The 16,153-nt window shown below is 46.7% G+C and overlaps 1 pseudogene; it reads right to left on the bottom strand.

Moving 5' to 3' along the window:
* Window positions 1-15,468: 15,468 nt before the first annotated feature.
* Window positions 15,469-15,806, bottom strand: LOC148001052 (high mobility group protein HMG-I/HMG-Y-like; annotated as a pseudogene).
* Window positions 15,807-16,153: the final 347 nt, after the last annotated feature.

The raw sequence follows: 16,153 nt of genomic DNA, 5'->3' as shown, positions 1-16,153 counted from the left end.
ATCACAAGGTAGAAGCACCCCCCAATCCCTCCCCAACAAGTTTGCTTTTGTCTCTCTACTCCCTAAACTGAAACTCCGGGGTGGTTGTTGTTGTTGTTTGTTTTAACCACTGAACAGTAATTACCAGAAACCTTCCGGGCTCTTTAAGTAAAAGGAGCAGGCAGCAACTCAATCGATTACAGTTTTCCACCTCTATCTGATTCTTGGTTTGGGAGTGATTGCTGGCTTCTGCTGGTTCTCCATTTTACTGTGGGCTTCTCTTCCTGACTCTGTGTCAGGATATCACTTTGGTAGTTGGAGACAGCCACACTGAGACCATGGAAATGAGTAAACATCACAAACTGCTTTCCTCAGAGAGCAAACAAGCTAATTAAGAACTAGTGGTGTGGGGTTGGGGATTTAGCTCAGTGGTAGAGCGCTTGCCTAGGAAGCGCAAGGCCCTGGGTTTGGTCCCCAGCTCCGGAAAAAAAAGAACAAAAAAACTAGTGATGTGCTAGTTAAATACCACACCAGGGGCAGGCAGCCTGCTTCTCACTTCTTCCCGTGGCCTTCCTCCTATGGACGATTCAGGGAAAGAGGGAGAGAGATGGAGAAAAGAGAGAAGCCAGATGCAGCCCAGACGCACTGCTCTCACGCCTGTACTTGCTTTAGGGCTGGCTGTCACCGGACATGGGTTACATGAAGGCAGCCCTGCTTGTCTTGGGCCGGAGAGACAGGGCCACACAGGGGATCCAGAAGACTTTTTCAGGGACTTTGTTAATCCAGAGTCCCTTCTTCATTTACCTGGGATTTCCAAAAGAGTGCTTCAGGGAGCCAGGGCAGAAGTGGGAACATTAGCAAGCACCTGCCCTTGTGATGTCCTTCGATTTTTGAGTCTCACCAATGTATAGAAATAAGCTGCCTTTTGCCTCTAAAAGTAGGTGGCCACTGAAGCCCAGAAACTTGAGTCCCCGTCCATTTCTGTGGTCTGTAAATTCCCAGGCCAAGCCTCTCAGCTTTCCATACTGTGCCCTGGCACCGCCTGCTCCCACTCACAGAACAGCCTACCTGCTCCGCCCTCCTTGTCCCTCTACCAGGCTAGCCTCTCCACTCTGAGCCAACGTTGAGGACAGTTCAACTCCAGGAAATCTCCCCAGGGCTCCCGATCACAAGGCGCTCCCATTTTCTCAGAATCCCAAAACACGATTTTAAAAGAATTGCATCAATACCAATCCCTCACTGCCCTTAAATTATTCAACAATGAGTTAAAGTCAGATTCCATAATACCCCTGGGAACCTAATCCTGTAGTCAATCATGTGGCCAAGCAGTCTCTCTTTTTTATCTAACTTAAATACTTCCTGCTGTACTTCTATGTAAAAGTTGCCTTTTAACCAGCAGCAAGAACAAAACGGTGCCTGGGAGGAGGAAGCGAACAAACACACAAAGCTTTCTTGTTGACACGGGAACAGTTATTTCTGGCCCAGTGATACATGGTTGGCTCTCTCCCATTTTATCTACAGTTTGACACTGGGGGAAAGCCCCAAACATATTGTACTTGCCAGACAGTAGCCAGGAGCATGGTTGTGCCAGCCTCTCAGTTGCTTTTCGTCTCAGGAGGCTGAAGAGTTAACTTTCCAAACAGTAGAAATACGCAGCTGTTAATTCTGATCTTCAAGTCCCTGCCAGTGACTCAGGCTGGACCCCAAACTAATCTTGGGGCTATTTGGAGCACACAGCAAATTAATCTCTGTAGCCTGACATCACCAGGTCCAGCTTCCAAGACTGGGTCTGATCTCAAAAGGCTGCTGGGATGGCAAAGCTCCCCCAAAAACTTGTTCAGATCATGTAACTGCTTCTCACCTCTGCTCCAAATCTAGCAACTTCTCCATGTCCCACAACTCAGGGAGAAACATCCCTGAACCTCGTACAGGGGCAGGTGCTCATTGTGAGCTAGTCCAGCCATCACTACCTTGAACCTATGTTCCTGCTTCCTTCTGGCTTCCTGGCTGACCCTCCTGTTGTTGTCCTAGCTGCCGCACGGTGTTTCATCTACTCAGTCCCTAGTAGACTCCTAGTCCATCTCCTCATCCAGATGTCTTTTGGGGATTTTCCAATAAAAGCTGCCTTTCCCCTAGATCAACCACATACATACACATACATATATATGTACACACACATACACAAACATATATGCATACATCTATCTCCATCCTCAGTTGCAACTATGTCCATAGCATGGGACCTTTCTTCTATATTGGGTGGGTTTTTCCCACCTCAAATGAGCCAATCAAGAAAACCCCCTCCCAGGTGTGTCCAGCTGCTCAGATTTTAAGATATTCCAGTTGAACTCAGGTTGACAACCAAGATTAGCCATCACAAGTCCACCCCTTGGTGTTTGAGTGACGGTCCCCTCATTTATTCACTAATCAGTTTGAGACAAACGGTCTTGGCTTCCACACAATTCTATTCTAATTCTGATTCTGAAAGTGTATGATGCCGTAGCTTTGAATGAGACCCAGAGGAAAACAATAAACACATGTAAAGCATGAGAAAATATTTTAGGTGCGTGGGGGGGGCAGTCCAGTTGTGGCATTCTTTAGCATCAGTTTACAGGTGATGTCATGCAAACCAAGTATACATGTACTCCTGATGTTTACACAGAATGGTTTCAGTCTCACGGTGTGAGTGGCTTCCACCGTCCTCAAGAGCAGTTGGACTGGCACCATCAGATGGTCTAGGTGAATTGGCAAGTGATACACCAATCCTTTGTAATGTTTTTTTTTCCTTTTCTTTTTTTTCGGAGCTGGGGACCGAACCCAGGGCCTTGCGCTTCCTAGGCAAGCGCTCTACCACTGAGCTAAATCCCCAACCCCTCCTTAGTAATGTTTTAATGTCCCAGTGAGAATGACAGACACCTAGTGTTGTTTAGTAGACAAGGCACTAGTCTTACTTGATTGGTAAGGGCCTTTCCACACCTCAGTCAGGCCTCACACATTCTCCACTGCTGCCATCAGCCCTCTGGTTTGCATTCCTCCAGCAACTGCAATGTGAAAGGGTCTAAACTTCATTTTCTGTTTCCCTAAAAATTAATGTTTATAGTAAAATACATAGAATCCCTTTTCTATTGGTATGTTTTTAATCCCAGTATGGCTTCTTCAAGGGAAGGAAAACAGAACCCTAAAAGAAGAGTCATGAGTGAAGACAGATTGTTTTCTTCTCAAGGCAAATGATGTCCAACTGTAGCAGACTGATTGAAAAGGTATCTATACAAGGACAACATGGCAGAGCCCAGAAACGATCTGTCTTTGCAACAAAACAGTGTGTTTGTTTCCTAACACATTGTGATTTTGTGCCACATGTACAAGGAGGCCAGGGTGTCTGGAGTTACGGACACTGAACTGCCTGGCCTGCCCGGATTCTGGGAACCGAACTTCGATCCTCTGAAAGATCAGCAAATGTTCTTAACCCGAACCATCACTCGAGCTCAACCCTCTTCCCCAGTGTTTCAGAAATTAAGACTGGGAAGGATTCCATTGTAAAAGCTATTATGAGGGGTTGGGGATTTGGCTCAGTGGTAGAGCGCTTGCCTAGCAAGCGCAAGGCCCTGGGTTCGGTCCCCAGCTCCAAAAAAAAAAGAAAAAAAAAGAAAAGAGAGAAAAAGAAAAAAAAAAGCTATTATGAAGGGGCATATCTGATGGCAAAAAAAGCCATTTGCCGATAGCGAATTTATTAAGCAATATATAGAGAGAAGGGTAGACAGATATACTATGCCTTGAGGAGAAAAGGGGTGTTTCTAAAATGAGTCTGTCTCACCAGACAACAGCCAAACAAATGAAAGAATCTAGGAAAAAGGGTTGGGGATTTAGCTCAGTGGTAGAGCGCTTGCCTAGGAAGCGCAAGGCCCTGGGTTCGGTCCCCAGCTCCGAAAAAAAAGAACCAAAAAAAAAAAAAAAAAAAAAAAAGAATCTAGGAAAAACCTATTCAAAGAAGTTTGGAGAACAGAAGCACTAATTTTAAATGGAATCTTTGGTGATGAATGGCAGTATGAACACTCAGATAATGTCTTCACCTGCCACCCTTACTCATGGTATTGCCGATGAACGTGGCGCCTCTGGAAATGGCCTCAAGAGATTTATGGGAAGAAGCAAGAATACATGCTCTGGACTTGTCTTTGTCTATTGTCAACATATTTGGTCCAGTTACGGATGGTGCTCCAATGATGGTAGGTAAAAGAGGGGGACTTAGAAAATTAATAGAAGTCAGTACAATTGCTGCCCCAAATTCACCTTTAATGAAGAATCCTTGTAAAGAACACCAATAGCATCTATGCACCGCAGAGTTAAAAATGGCTAACATTGGGCTAAAGAGATGGCTCAGTGGTTAAGAGCACTGACTGCTCTTCCAGAGGTCCTGAGTTCGATTCCCAGCAACCACGTGGTGGCTCACAACCATCTGTAATGGGCTCAGATGCTCTCTTCTGGTGTGTCTGAAGACAGCTACTGTGTACTTATATTTAATAAATAAATAAATCTTTTTTAAAAAAGGCTAACATCATGCAAATCACCATCAAGACCATGACTGTTGCAGGGACCTAGAGACTAAACATTGCCAAGCCAAGGACAGACTTTTTTTTTTTTTTTTTTTTTTTTTTTTTTTTTTTTGGAGCTGGGGACCGAACCCAGGGCCTTGTGCTTGCTAGGCAAGCACTCTACCACTGAGCTAAATCCCCAACCCCCAAGGACAGACTTCTTAAAAGGGCTGGTGCTGAGTTGAGGTCACATGTTGAAATTTGCTACTACTAAGAATAAAATGTATAGTAGCAACAAAAATCCATGCCAGAACTTGATGATGAACACTGCCTCAGAGGCTTAGCATTTTAGTGGCTTTAACCACTTAACTTAAGTGAGTTGAACGTGAGTCTTCAGAGTGAAAGCTGTCTTAGCAATACAATGTTTCAAATCATAATAGTGTTCGGAAGGAAAGTGAGATCACAGCAAGCTTCGACTAAAGCAAACGGTATTATGCGTCTAAACACAGTCCTGTAAAGAGAGAAAACACATAGGCTCGCTTTTCAATTTGACACAAGAAATTTAAAACATTTCAACATCTCTGGGAAGATGATAGCTTAGTATATTTGCCGCTCCACTTTCAGTTGATATAAATAACCTCCCAATTTTTAAATTTAATTTAAAAATGTTGACAACACCATACAGTGTACTTTGTTCTGTTCTCACAGCACCACTCCCTTACCCCACCCAACCTCCTCTTACTAACTAGGCCTCCATCTTCCTTCCTTTAGAAATGTTTTTCTCGGAATTACATATGTTTTGCCTGCACGGGATGTATGTTTACCACATGTGTGCTGGTGCCCAAGAGGTTAGAAGAGGGCATCAGGTCTCCTGAAACTGGAGTTACAGATGGCATCACGTAGGGGCTGGGAACGGAACTCTTTGGAAAAGCAAGCATCTCTCCAGTCTCATATTCTCCCTCTCTCTCTCCTTGCCTCCCTCCTTCTCTCTCTCCCCATGCAGGCAGTCATGACTGCTCTGTGTTCATGGGTACAACCTCCATGTTGCATTCAGAAGACAGCACCCCACTGCACTCCCCTCCCCCAACCTTTATTTCCCACAAGCTTTCTACTTCCTTCCCCAAGGTTCCCTGGGCCTCACAGTGGGTGATGCTGACACCCTATTGGGGCAAAGCATTCAGCAGTTTCTGGTCTTCAGCACTTTAACCAGTCTCTGTGACCTGTCCACTGTAAAAGAGGCTTCTCTGATCAAGACTGAAGCTACATTAGTCTCTAGGCACAAACATAAATATTTAAAAGGAACTTTAACAATGTGTCCATCTGGCTTGCTAGTTTTACAAGGAATGCAGGGAGCTACCGTCTGATGTTCATCTTGAAGATAACTTACTAGCCTTTACGTCCTATCTTAGCAGAGACAGAGATCCTTCACTCCACTTGCACCCTACCTCAGCACCTTTGGACAGCACTGACTATTCTGAGCAATTTTTTTTTTTCAAGAATGAAGGACACTAAGACTAAAATCTGAGTCAAAATATCTGCAGATGATTTTGAGAAATCACTGGAATGAAAACTCTGTCAGACCAGCCAGTGATGCATTTGCAGCTCACTTTATAAGCATCTCTCACTCCCATGAGCACTCGGCCACAGACTTCAGTGGCTCTTCAGAATTTGCATTCCTGCTTTGATGAGAAAGGAATTATAAACTGACTAGGAAGTTTGGGGGCGGGGGAGGGAAATCAGAAGGTCCAGGCATGTCCTTGGTTCTCCTGGAAAAACTCCAAAAGGGAGTTCCAGTTTCTTATCTCCAAAATGAATACCCTTGCCCAGAGGGAGTTACTCAAGGGTGTGACCAAAACTCCAGTCATATCTTACCTCATGGCTTCTAACCCTTCTAGAGACCAAAACTGATCTCCTTGGTAAAAGTGGACTGTATCTATTTCCCAATTTCAGTCCAGTTCCCAGTGTCTCCCGGGGTTGTTGCATTCCTCTTCAGAGAGGAATGTTCCAGAAATCCTGATACGGGGTCTGTGGGGGCTCATTGAGGGAAGCTATTTCTCTAACCTGGAGTAGCCTAACATTAGAAGCTACGCTACTTGTATTAATTCAGCTGATCAGCCAATCAGCAGGCTAAAATACCACACCTCAGGAAACCTGTTTCACCTTTAGCCATGGTAAATAATGAGATAACGTATTTTTCCTTCCTGAAGAATTCACCCCTGGTGCAGTTCTCTGTGAAGCCTGAGGTAAATATTTGTAAGTTTCCCTTTTTCTTCTTTTCTGTCTCATCTGCTGGCCAGAGTCTAAGTGTGCCTTTTGACTCTTCCTCTGAGGGTCTCTGTCTCCTCCTCATTCCTTTCCTGCTATGTGGTTGCTTACAGATGGTATGGTTCTCTCTTTGTTCTTCTCTGGGCAGCTGTTGAAATTGCACTTTTGATTCTGCTGCCTCCATCTACCCGGGACTGAACCCAGGGCTTCATGCATGCTAGGCCATCGTAATGGCTATTCCTGGTTGTCAACTTGACTGTATCTGGAATGAACTACAATCCAGAATTGGAGGGCACACCCATGATCCAGATATTGAGGCTGGAAAACACATGTTTCTAACCTGGATCTTGGCATGGAGATTTTGAGGCATAGTGGTTATGAATCCCTGGAGACTAAGGCAAGTTCTTGGAGTTCAAGGTCAGCCTGGGACAGAGCAAGTCCCAGATCCAGGCGTGGTGACACACACCTTTAATCTGAGCCATGCCTTCTGCTGGAGGCCTACACAAGGACAATGGAAGAAGGAAGATTCATCCTTTTTCTCCTGCTTGCACTTACTTACCAGCACATCGGTTGGAACCCACTTCTACAGAAGCCCAGCTGAAACAACTATCCTTGTGGGACTGAGCAACTACTGGATTCTTGGACTTCCCATTCACAGTTGCCCAGTGTTGGATTTGTTGGAATACAGACTGTAAGTCATCACAATAAATTCCCTTAATATAGAGAGACATTCCATATGTTCTGTGACTCTAGAGAACCCTGACTAATGCAGCCATCACTACCAAATGAGCTGCTGCCCTTGGCTAGTGGTTAACATTCTTTATGTAGCAAGAAACTGTAAGGCTTGAAGTGAGTCTTAACTACTGGGAGCCCCTTCCCCCAAGTGAGACATGAGAACGGAGTTCGATGCAAACACGAGAGGTTTATTCTCCAGCGCATGGGGGTCAGCCTTCAATCAGCCCCTTGTGGTGGGTGACTAGAAAGTGACCCCTAATGACTATAGCAAGCAATTTTTATACTTTTTAGGGGTACAGGTTATATCAGCAAGGTTACAGTTTGAACTTATTGGCTAAGCATATTGACCTTTGAATCTATTGGCTAGCAAGCATATGACTTACATTAGAACTCTATCTGGGAGCAGAGGGTCAGGTGACTATCAGTCAGTACGTTCTGTGGGTTTTCAAGAATGTCCCTGTTCCTTCTAAGAACTGTGGGCAGAGAATGGAATTTTGCCTAGCCTTGACTGAAGGCGGGAAGCTGGTTCTTAGCCTAATCTTGACCTGAGGCGGTGGGTGTAAAGCTGGCAAAAGCCCTTAGGGTCCTTCACAGGAACTCCATAACCTACCTACTTTCTACCAGGCTAAGCCTCTTAATAGCTCTTACACTTCAGCAAGAACTAGGGTCCTTCACAGCCACCACACAGACACCGACAGCCAGGTATAGTGCTGCACACCTTTGATCCCAGCACTGGGGAGGCAGACACTGTAGGTATCTGTCAGTTTGAGGCCAGCCTGATCTATACAGAAAGTTCCAGGTCAGCTAGAGCTACGCCATTGAGACTCTGTCTCCAACAAAACAAAAACCAACCTGGAAAGACAAACAACAAAGCCAGAAGAGTATCTTTATTGCTGGCCGGTATTATATAGAAAACATGCCTGAGTCATGTAGCACCGAGCCTTATGCATGAAAACCAAATCCTAGTTGTTATAGTTCAGTTATCAAGTGGGGGAGCTACAGCAGCCAAAGAGCAATGGCTATAAGTAGAATGGTGAACCAGGGAGGGTAGAGGTGGGGACAGGGGCTATTACCAGTTATCAGATTCTTGGTGTCTCTTTTCTTATCCTTAGCCTTATTTCTGACCATGGCTAAAGTTTATCTAATTACCCTTGATTGGTTGTCTTATGGGAGTTAGTAGCCTTTCCCATGAGGATACAGAGAAAACAAAACAGGACAATCATAGTCATAGGGCCTGTGTTAGTTTTGTCTTTAGGAGGTCAGAGGACCTGGTGACAACCCATCTATCATTGTCCTCTGTTTTCTCCTTTAGCTAGGTGTGGGGGAGAACACTAGAGACCTTCCCTGCTGCAGGGGTGGCAAGGAGAATGGGGTATGGGTCTTTCCATGTTGGCTCCAGGTCAGTATCCTCTTTGCACACACAAGGACGCCAGGCTGGACTTTGTGAGCAGGCTCAGATGTGAGTAAGAATACCATTTGATGAACAAGCCCTGGGTCTGCTGCAGAGCCTGTAAGGGCTTGAGGAGGGAGTGGTTAGTAATCACCCAATGAACATCTATCTCGTCTATTAGAGAAAGGAAGGTCTGTCTCCCAAACACAGTTTCTAATGAGACAAAGCCTTCCTGATATGGGGTGCAGCTGAAATAGGCTTCCACCCATCCAGAGCCTTAGCTATTTGGGAAAACTAACAAATACTTATACCCATGACTCATGGGCTTTATCCCTATAAAGAAGTTAGAAGGGTTTGAGGGTATGAGTAGGTCCCAGTTACTGGTCATTGCTCAAAAGGTTTGCAATAACCAGGACTCTGGAGAAGAAAAACAGACCAAAAGGTAAAAGACCCCAGCTTAGCAGCAGTAACGCCATTTTGCAAGGCTGTACTTAAGATGACTGGTTCAGGGAAAGGTTAGAACACTGAGTACACAGCGGCTGCCAAGCAGGATGTGTTTGGTTGAAGGCCTGGCAACAGGATGACTTCGGTTGAGCACCTGACAATGAGAAAAGCCCCGGGAGAGGTCCCACACCCTGGTGGGGGGGCCGAGTCAGCCGTTATGTTCCAAGAAGGTAGCTAGGAAACTTGCCCCCGGGCTGAACCCTTGGGGGGCCGAGTCAGTCCTTATGTTCCAGAAAGGTAGCTAAGAAACTTGCCCCCGGGCTGAACCCTTGGGGGGCCGAGTCAGTCCTTATGTTTCAGGAAGGTAGCTAGGAAACTTGCCCCCGGGCTAAACCCTTGCCATATTAGAATCCACCAATTATATCCCTGTAACCATGCATCTGCTTCTGTATGCTTGCTTCTGCTCCCCAAAATCCTATAAAAAGCCCATCCTTGGTTCCGTGGGGCGCGCCAGTCCCCCGAGTGACTGAAGCGCCCGCAGGTGCCTGTGCCTGTGTATCCCGACAATAAACCAAATCCTCTTGCTGATTACATCCTGTGGTGTCTCGGTCTGGTCTTTAAAGTTGGAGGGTCTCCATCCCGAGGGAAAGTTCTCCCTGAGAGCTTTTCAAAGGATTGGGCTGAGCAATCGTGGTGCTCAGGAGATGGATAAGACAGAAGCCAGAGGCATCTGGAAAGATGTGGCAGCCACTGCCTACTACAAAAGGGAGCCCCAGAGGCTGAAGGAGAGCAGGGCAGCAGCCTTGGCCCCCAGAGGGCAGCCCTATCAGCAGTGGAGTTTCTCCAGATCTTCACTGCCCTGCCTGAACCCAGTGTGCCAAAACCAAGAACACTTCCCGGTGTTATTCAGAGGTGCTTCCCTGGGCGTGGGTTCCTTCCTGGGCTTTTCTCCCTCCTTTGGGGCTCACGTGTACATAAGTGGTACATCTGGACACAATGTCTTTAACTGTCTAGGTGAGGGATGTAATATCTGGGTCTGAGTAACCCGGCAGTTTCAGGATGGCCCTAGAGAGGGGACTTTGTGGAATTTGGCGGCCATCTGTCTTCCAACAGCATCACAGTATCAGTCCCCGGTTCAGCAGGAGCCACCATCCACTTGCCTGTCTGGCATCTCACTTTCTGCCCACGTGGTTTCTTCCTGTGTACTTTGGGCACTGGAGCAATTCCAGTAGACAGGGTACTTGCAGCCCAAGTGTAATAACCATTGTTCAGTCCCCAGACCCGATAAAAATCTGGACTTGGCTCCTGTATTCCATCTCTTGGGAGGACCCTAGCAAGCCGGCTAGCTAGAGCAGCTGAGTGTGCTAGCAACAGGCTCAGCGAGAGTCTACCTCAGTAAATAAAGAGGAGTGACTGGGAAACTCACCTGGCCCCAATCTCAGGCCTCCACAAGCATGCACACATACACCAGCCATACATGTATGCAGGAAAATATTCAGATGGGAAGCACGGTGTCACAGCCATATCCCTCGGGTTTCTCTCTCTTAACTTAATTTCTTATGTCTATACAGTGTTTTGGCTGCATGTGTGTCTGTACTCCATTTACATGCCTGAGATGTTGAGAACCTTTCACTTCTCGGGGTTACCCCACACACACACACACAGCATCAACATCACAGACCACCCCCTAATTCTCTGAAACAGACTTTAAAAAATTTATTCATGTATTTTATGTATATGAGCACTCTGCCTTCATACACATTACCAGGGGGACTCAGATCCCGTTACAGATGGTGATGAGCCATCATGTGACTGCTGGGAATTGAGCTCAGGACCTCTGAAAGAGCAGCTTGTGCTCTTAACCACTGAGCCATCTTGTCAGCCCCCTCTGGAGTGGGGTGGGATTTACACTTCCTAGCTCTGAGAGTGTGGCCTTGAAATCTAGCATAGAGCTTGCTCTCCAGGGGTTCCCCTGTAAGATAGTTACGAACCACTGTAAGGCTAAGCTGACTGACAAGAAATGAGAAAAGGTACCACCCCGGACTTGCTGGGGAGACCAACAGTCAAAAGTTTCCGGCTATGCTAGGATCAGTCAGTAGGAGGACCGAAAGCAGAGAAGGCCCTAAGTTCAAAACCAAGCAGTGGGAGCAGGAGGTGGTTTTATGCCTGGTCCTTAGGATGCAAAGGCCGTCCCTCCTTTCATGAAAAGTACAATTTTCCAGAAGAAAGATCTGAGGTATTAGTATAAACCACAAATACCCCATATAAAAAACGCATGTTGGTGAAATGTTAGGAGTCCAATCACATGCGCACACCCACAAACCCTAGAAGTCTTCACGACAGGAAAAACAGGCTATTTATCAAACAATAAATAAGGAGATTGATGTCTGACAAACAATGCTGGATACAATAAGCAACTAGAAGGCAGAAAACTACCGTCAAAATTCTGAAGGAAAAGTATTTTTAGCCTAAAACAAAAATTCAAAGAATTAGGACTCAAACTTGATTATGTGAAGATAGGTTGTGACAAACTAGAAAACTAGTGCTGAGTTGTAAGGAGAAACAACAAGGCAAAGAGGAGGAGGAGGAGGGACAGGAAGAGGGGAAGTAAGGAGGGGAAGAGGAGAAAACAAAAAAAACGAAAGGAAAAAGGCCAAGAGGAAACATTAAAACTCAGCTAATAAATATTTATACAAATTATAACACACAAAAGGTAAGACACTGCAGAGCCCGGTGATAAACTCTTAGTCCCATAACTTGGGAGGCAGGGCAGGCAGATAGATCTGAGTTTCAAGGCCAGCCTGGTCTACATAGGGAGTTCTAGGACAGCCAGGGCTACATAGAGTAACAGATTAACCTGAAGCTAGAAGTCTCAGAGTCTATCAGAAGAGGTCAAGAGAGGGAAAAGAAAAGCTGAGGTGGGTGGATGAATGTACGTAGCAACTCAGCTAACACTTAAGGAATGATACTTAGAGGACTGAGCAGAGTAAGTGCGAACTGTCATCCCAACACTGGGAAGCTGGATGCAGGAACTGAGAACCGGCCTCAGCCACACACTGAGTTTGATGCCAGCCAGGACCACGAGAGACTGGTAGCACATGCCTTTAGTCCCAGAACTCGGGAAGCAGAGGCGGGTGGATTACTTGTGAGTTCAAGCTTATAGCCTGGTCTACAAAATGAGTCTAAGACAGTCAAGGATACTCACAGAAAAACCCTGTCTCAAAAAAACCAACCAACCAACCAAATAAATAAACACATTTAAAAAAGGAGTACTCAACCAATCTAAGAGGATCCTGGAATCCAAACAAGCTCTTTCCAGCTACTGTGGAGGGGTAAAAGCCTCCTCAGCCTGGCACCAGGCCTGCAGCAAACACTCCCAGGATACAGAGCAGGAGCCAGGGCTTCTGGAGACAGAGTTGCAGATCTACATAAACTGTCACTTTGAGGACAAAGGCTTCCAGAGCACTAGAAGCCTTAAGTCCTCAGCCAGCTGCAAGTTCTCCTGTGACCACCAAGTGCCAAGGTCAAGGCTGTGGGCTCCCACATGGACAGAGCATACTGAATAAACTGGCCAAGAAGCAGTCACCCTTTGGATATCTTAAATGAGGCAGCACTCAGAACCCTAGGTACAGGCTCACACAAGGGCACACACGGACGGACACATGGAGTCAAAGTCACTTACGTCCATCACTGACCTGCAGAGGTTCTCTGTGGCTGATGGCCATGTGAAAACGTCTACACGTATCTAATCTAGCTGTTAAGTCTGCCCACACACTGGCAGAATGTGCGGACTGAAAATATGAGTGCCTGAGAGCAAGCCCTAGGGGCTGAAGTACATCTTAGTGCCAGCAAAAGAACAAAGGAGAAAACAAATAGGAAAGCATGATGCATAGAAAATACAAAACCATGTGATAAGGGATAATTTGAACATTTCAAGAATTTCAGTTAATGCTAGCAGATGGAATTCCCTAGGCTGTTTGAAGGCAGAAGTAATGACTCAGCAATTGAGAGCATTTCCAAAGGATCCAAGTTCCACTCCCAACCAAGTTAGGCAGCTCATAATCACCTGAAACTCCGACTCCAGGGACCTGACAGCTTCTTCTGCCCTCCACACAGTGCCATACACTTAATAAACACATACATATATACATACATAAACTTAAATTAAAAAATAATAAATATTTTATTACATTAAATGAAAACAAGCATATTTTTCTTTTTTTTTTCTTTTTTCTTTTTTTTTTTTTGGAGCTGGGGACCGAACCTGGGGCCTTGCGCTTGCTAGGCAAGCTCTCTACCACTGAGCTAAATCCCCAACCCCACATGCATACTTTTAAATAAATAATTATTGTTAAAAATAGAGGTAACTGGTTGGGGAAATAGATCTGTAGTTCAGGGTGCTTTCTATACAAGCATTAAGACACAAGTTCTAATCCCCACGATGTACATAACAAGCTGGGTGTGGACACACTCGTGCCTGTAAACCAGTGCAGCAGGGGAACAGACAGGAGGATCCGGGATTACTGACCACCAGGTTGGCTTCAGGCTCAGCATGAGACCCTACCTCAAGGGAGTAAGTTGGGGGAGTAGGACAGCTGACCCCTCACTCCAGCCTCCAAGTGCTTATAGTCACACACAGACATACACTCGTTCATATAACACATACACACACACACGCGCGCTTCCTCCATTTTTATGGAGGGTTTTTGAGACAGAACTCAGGATGTCAGGCTTGTGTGTCAAGTGCTCTACCCACTGGGCCTCTTTAAAATACTACCCTTAGTAACTGTTAAACTACAACTCTCTTTTGCATTAAAACAAAATATATGTTTAATTATGGGGATTTAGCTCAGTGGTAGAGCGCTTGCCTAGCAAGCGCAAGGCCCTGGGTTCGGTCCCCAGCTCCGAAAAAGAAAAGAAAAGAAAAAAACAAAAACAAACAAACAAAAAAACCAAAATATATCTCCCACTTACAGGTAAGTGGCTAAATTAAGCATTTTAAAGTTTTTCCTGTTACTATTCTGCATCATCTTTTTTTTTTTTTTTTTTTTGAAAAGGAAATTTTTTATTCAAGTAACTGCAAATAGGTAATGGGGGTAAGGGGGTAGCTCAGGCTGGGACAAATACTGGCCACCCCTCCTCCACAGAACAAGGGGAGGTGGTCCTATACCCTTTTCCCATCAGTGAGCCCCCTCCTCACACTGCTGCAGCATCCACAGGGCGGGGCTCCGTCTTCCCTAGTGAGGGGCAGTGGAGAACCAGCCTGCTGTGCCCCAGCGCCCCCTTCCCCTAGAGTGTATTGTATGTGTGTGTGTGGGCGGAAAGAGGGGCAAAATCGGGATGAATATCTGGCGCTGGTAGGGGCAGCAATGGTGGGTGTCTAAGAATGAACACTGAACAAAAAACAACACAACTGTCCAGAGGTAGTTTGTGAACAGAGGAAAAGAGGAACCAGAACCTTGGGGGGAGGCAGGGAGGAGCAAAAGGAGAGGGGGTCAGGGAGGGGGATGCCCTGCTAGAGGAAGGAACAGCCTAGAGTGTAGTGCTGGCGGCGTGTTGGTGCCCCGTCTGCCTTAGGTGGAAGGTGGAAGCGAGATAGGAGATCTCCATTCTGGAGATGGGTGGTAACGCCCATCTGCCTCATCCCAGGTGAGAGCAGCAAAGTGAGTGGAGCCAACATCATCCCACTTCTGCAGGATCTCAGTAGGATGGGGCAAGAGTGACTTTGGTGGAGGACATGCTGGGATCTAAGATCCCCTGCATTGACCACACTGCTGCTGCCAGCTCAGACATTGGGGCTTGTCAGAATGAGATGGGGCTGGGGCCCCTAATGGGAATGCTCCCAGGACCCTCTACAGGGAAGCCAGGAACAGCAGAGCAGAAACAAAGCGCCCGCCCGGAGAATGACAAGGGCTGAGGAAGGTAGGCAGCAGGCCGGGATGCACAGGCCAGGTTGCGGCTAATTGGGAAGTTAACCTTGTCAGGAGAGGGCAGGTGTGTTGGGGAGGAGGGCACAGGGACTGAGCCAAATGCTGTTCCTGTGGGTGGGTGGGTGCCGCAGAGCCTGCAGCTGATGCCTGGTGCGGTGGTGTGCTGTGGGGGCGGGGAGAGGCCTGGGAGCAGAGTTTCCAGTCCCAGGGGAAAGCCGCTGCTCAGAGGCCAAGGAACAGGTCAAGGAGCACTGCAAGTGGTCACTGCTCCTCCTCAGAGGACTCCTGGGAGATGCCCTCCTCTTCCTTCTTCTCCAGTTTCTTGGGTTTGCCCCTTGGTTTCCTCCCTGCCTCGTTTTGACTGCGCCCTTGTTCTTGCTTCCCTTTGGTGGGCCGAGATCTCTTCCGAGTTGGCACTTCACTGGGCTCCTTCCCGAGGCTGCTTGTGCAGCCTGGCCCGGCCTCGCTTCTCAGTCCCATCCTTTCCTGCTTGGAGGCCAAGGGTTGGCTGGACTTTGAGCTTGACTCACTCATTCTCCTTCTCTATGTATGGGGCAGCAGAGTGAGTCTGGGCCTTCTTGGAGCCGCGTCAACACCAGAAATAGCCCGACTCAGAGTCCCACTTAGAGGAGTGCAGCCCCAGCTCAGGGGAGCTTAAAAAGGTGTATCTTCAATTCTTAATTAACTCAACCACAATCTTCCTTCCGTACACGACAGCAATATTGGGGAAAAAGGAAAAAAAGAAAAAGAAAGGTTCTCCCAGCAAGTGCCACATACCCAGCTCCTTCAACTGTGGGTGTGTGCAACCATGTGGCACAGAAGAGGCACAAGTGCACAATGACCACAAAAATCCAAAATCCAATAGGCAATGAGTCCAAAGT

Source organism: Rattus norvegicus, chromosome 15 (assembly GCF_021556685.1).
Source record: "Rattus norvegicus strain SHRSP/BbbUtx chromosome 15, alternate assembly SHRSP_T2T, whole genome shotgun sequence".
Taxonomy (NCBI): domain Eukaryota; kingdom Metazoa; phylum Chordata; class Mammalia; order Rodentia; family Muridae; genus Rattus; species Rattus norvegicus.
This window is presented reverse-complemented; position numbering and strand designations above follow the sequence as displayed.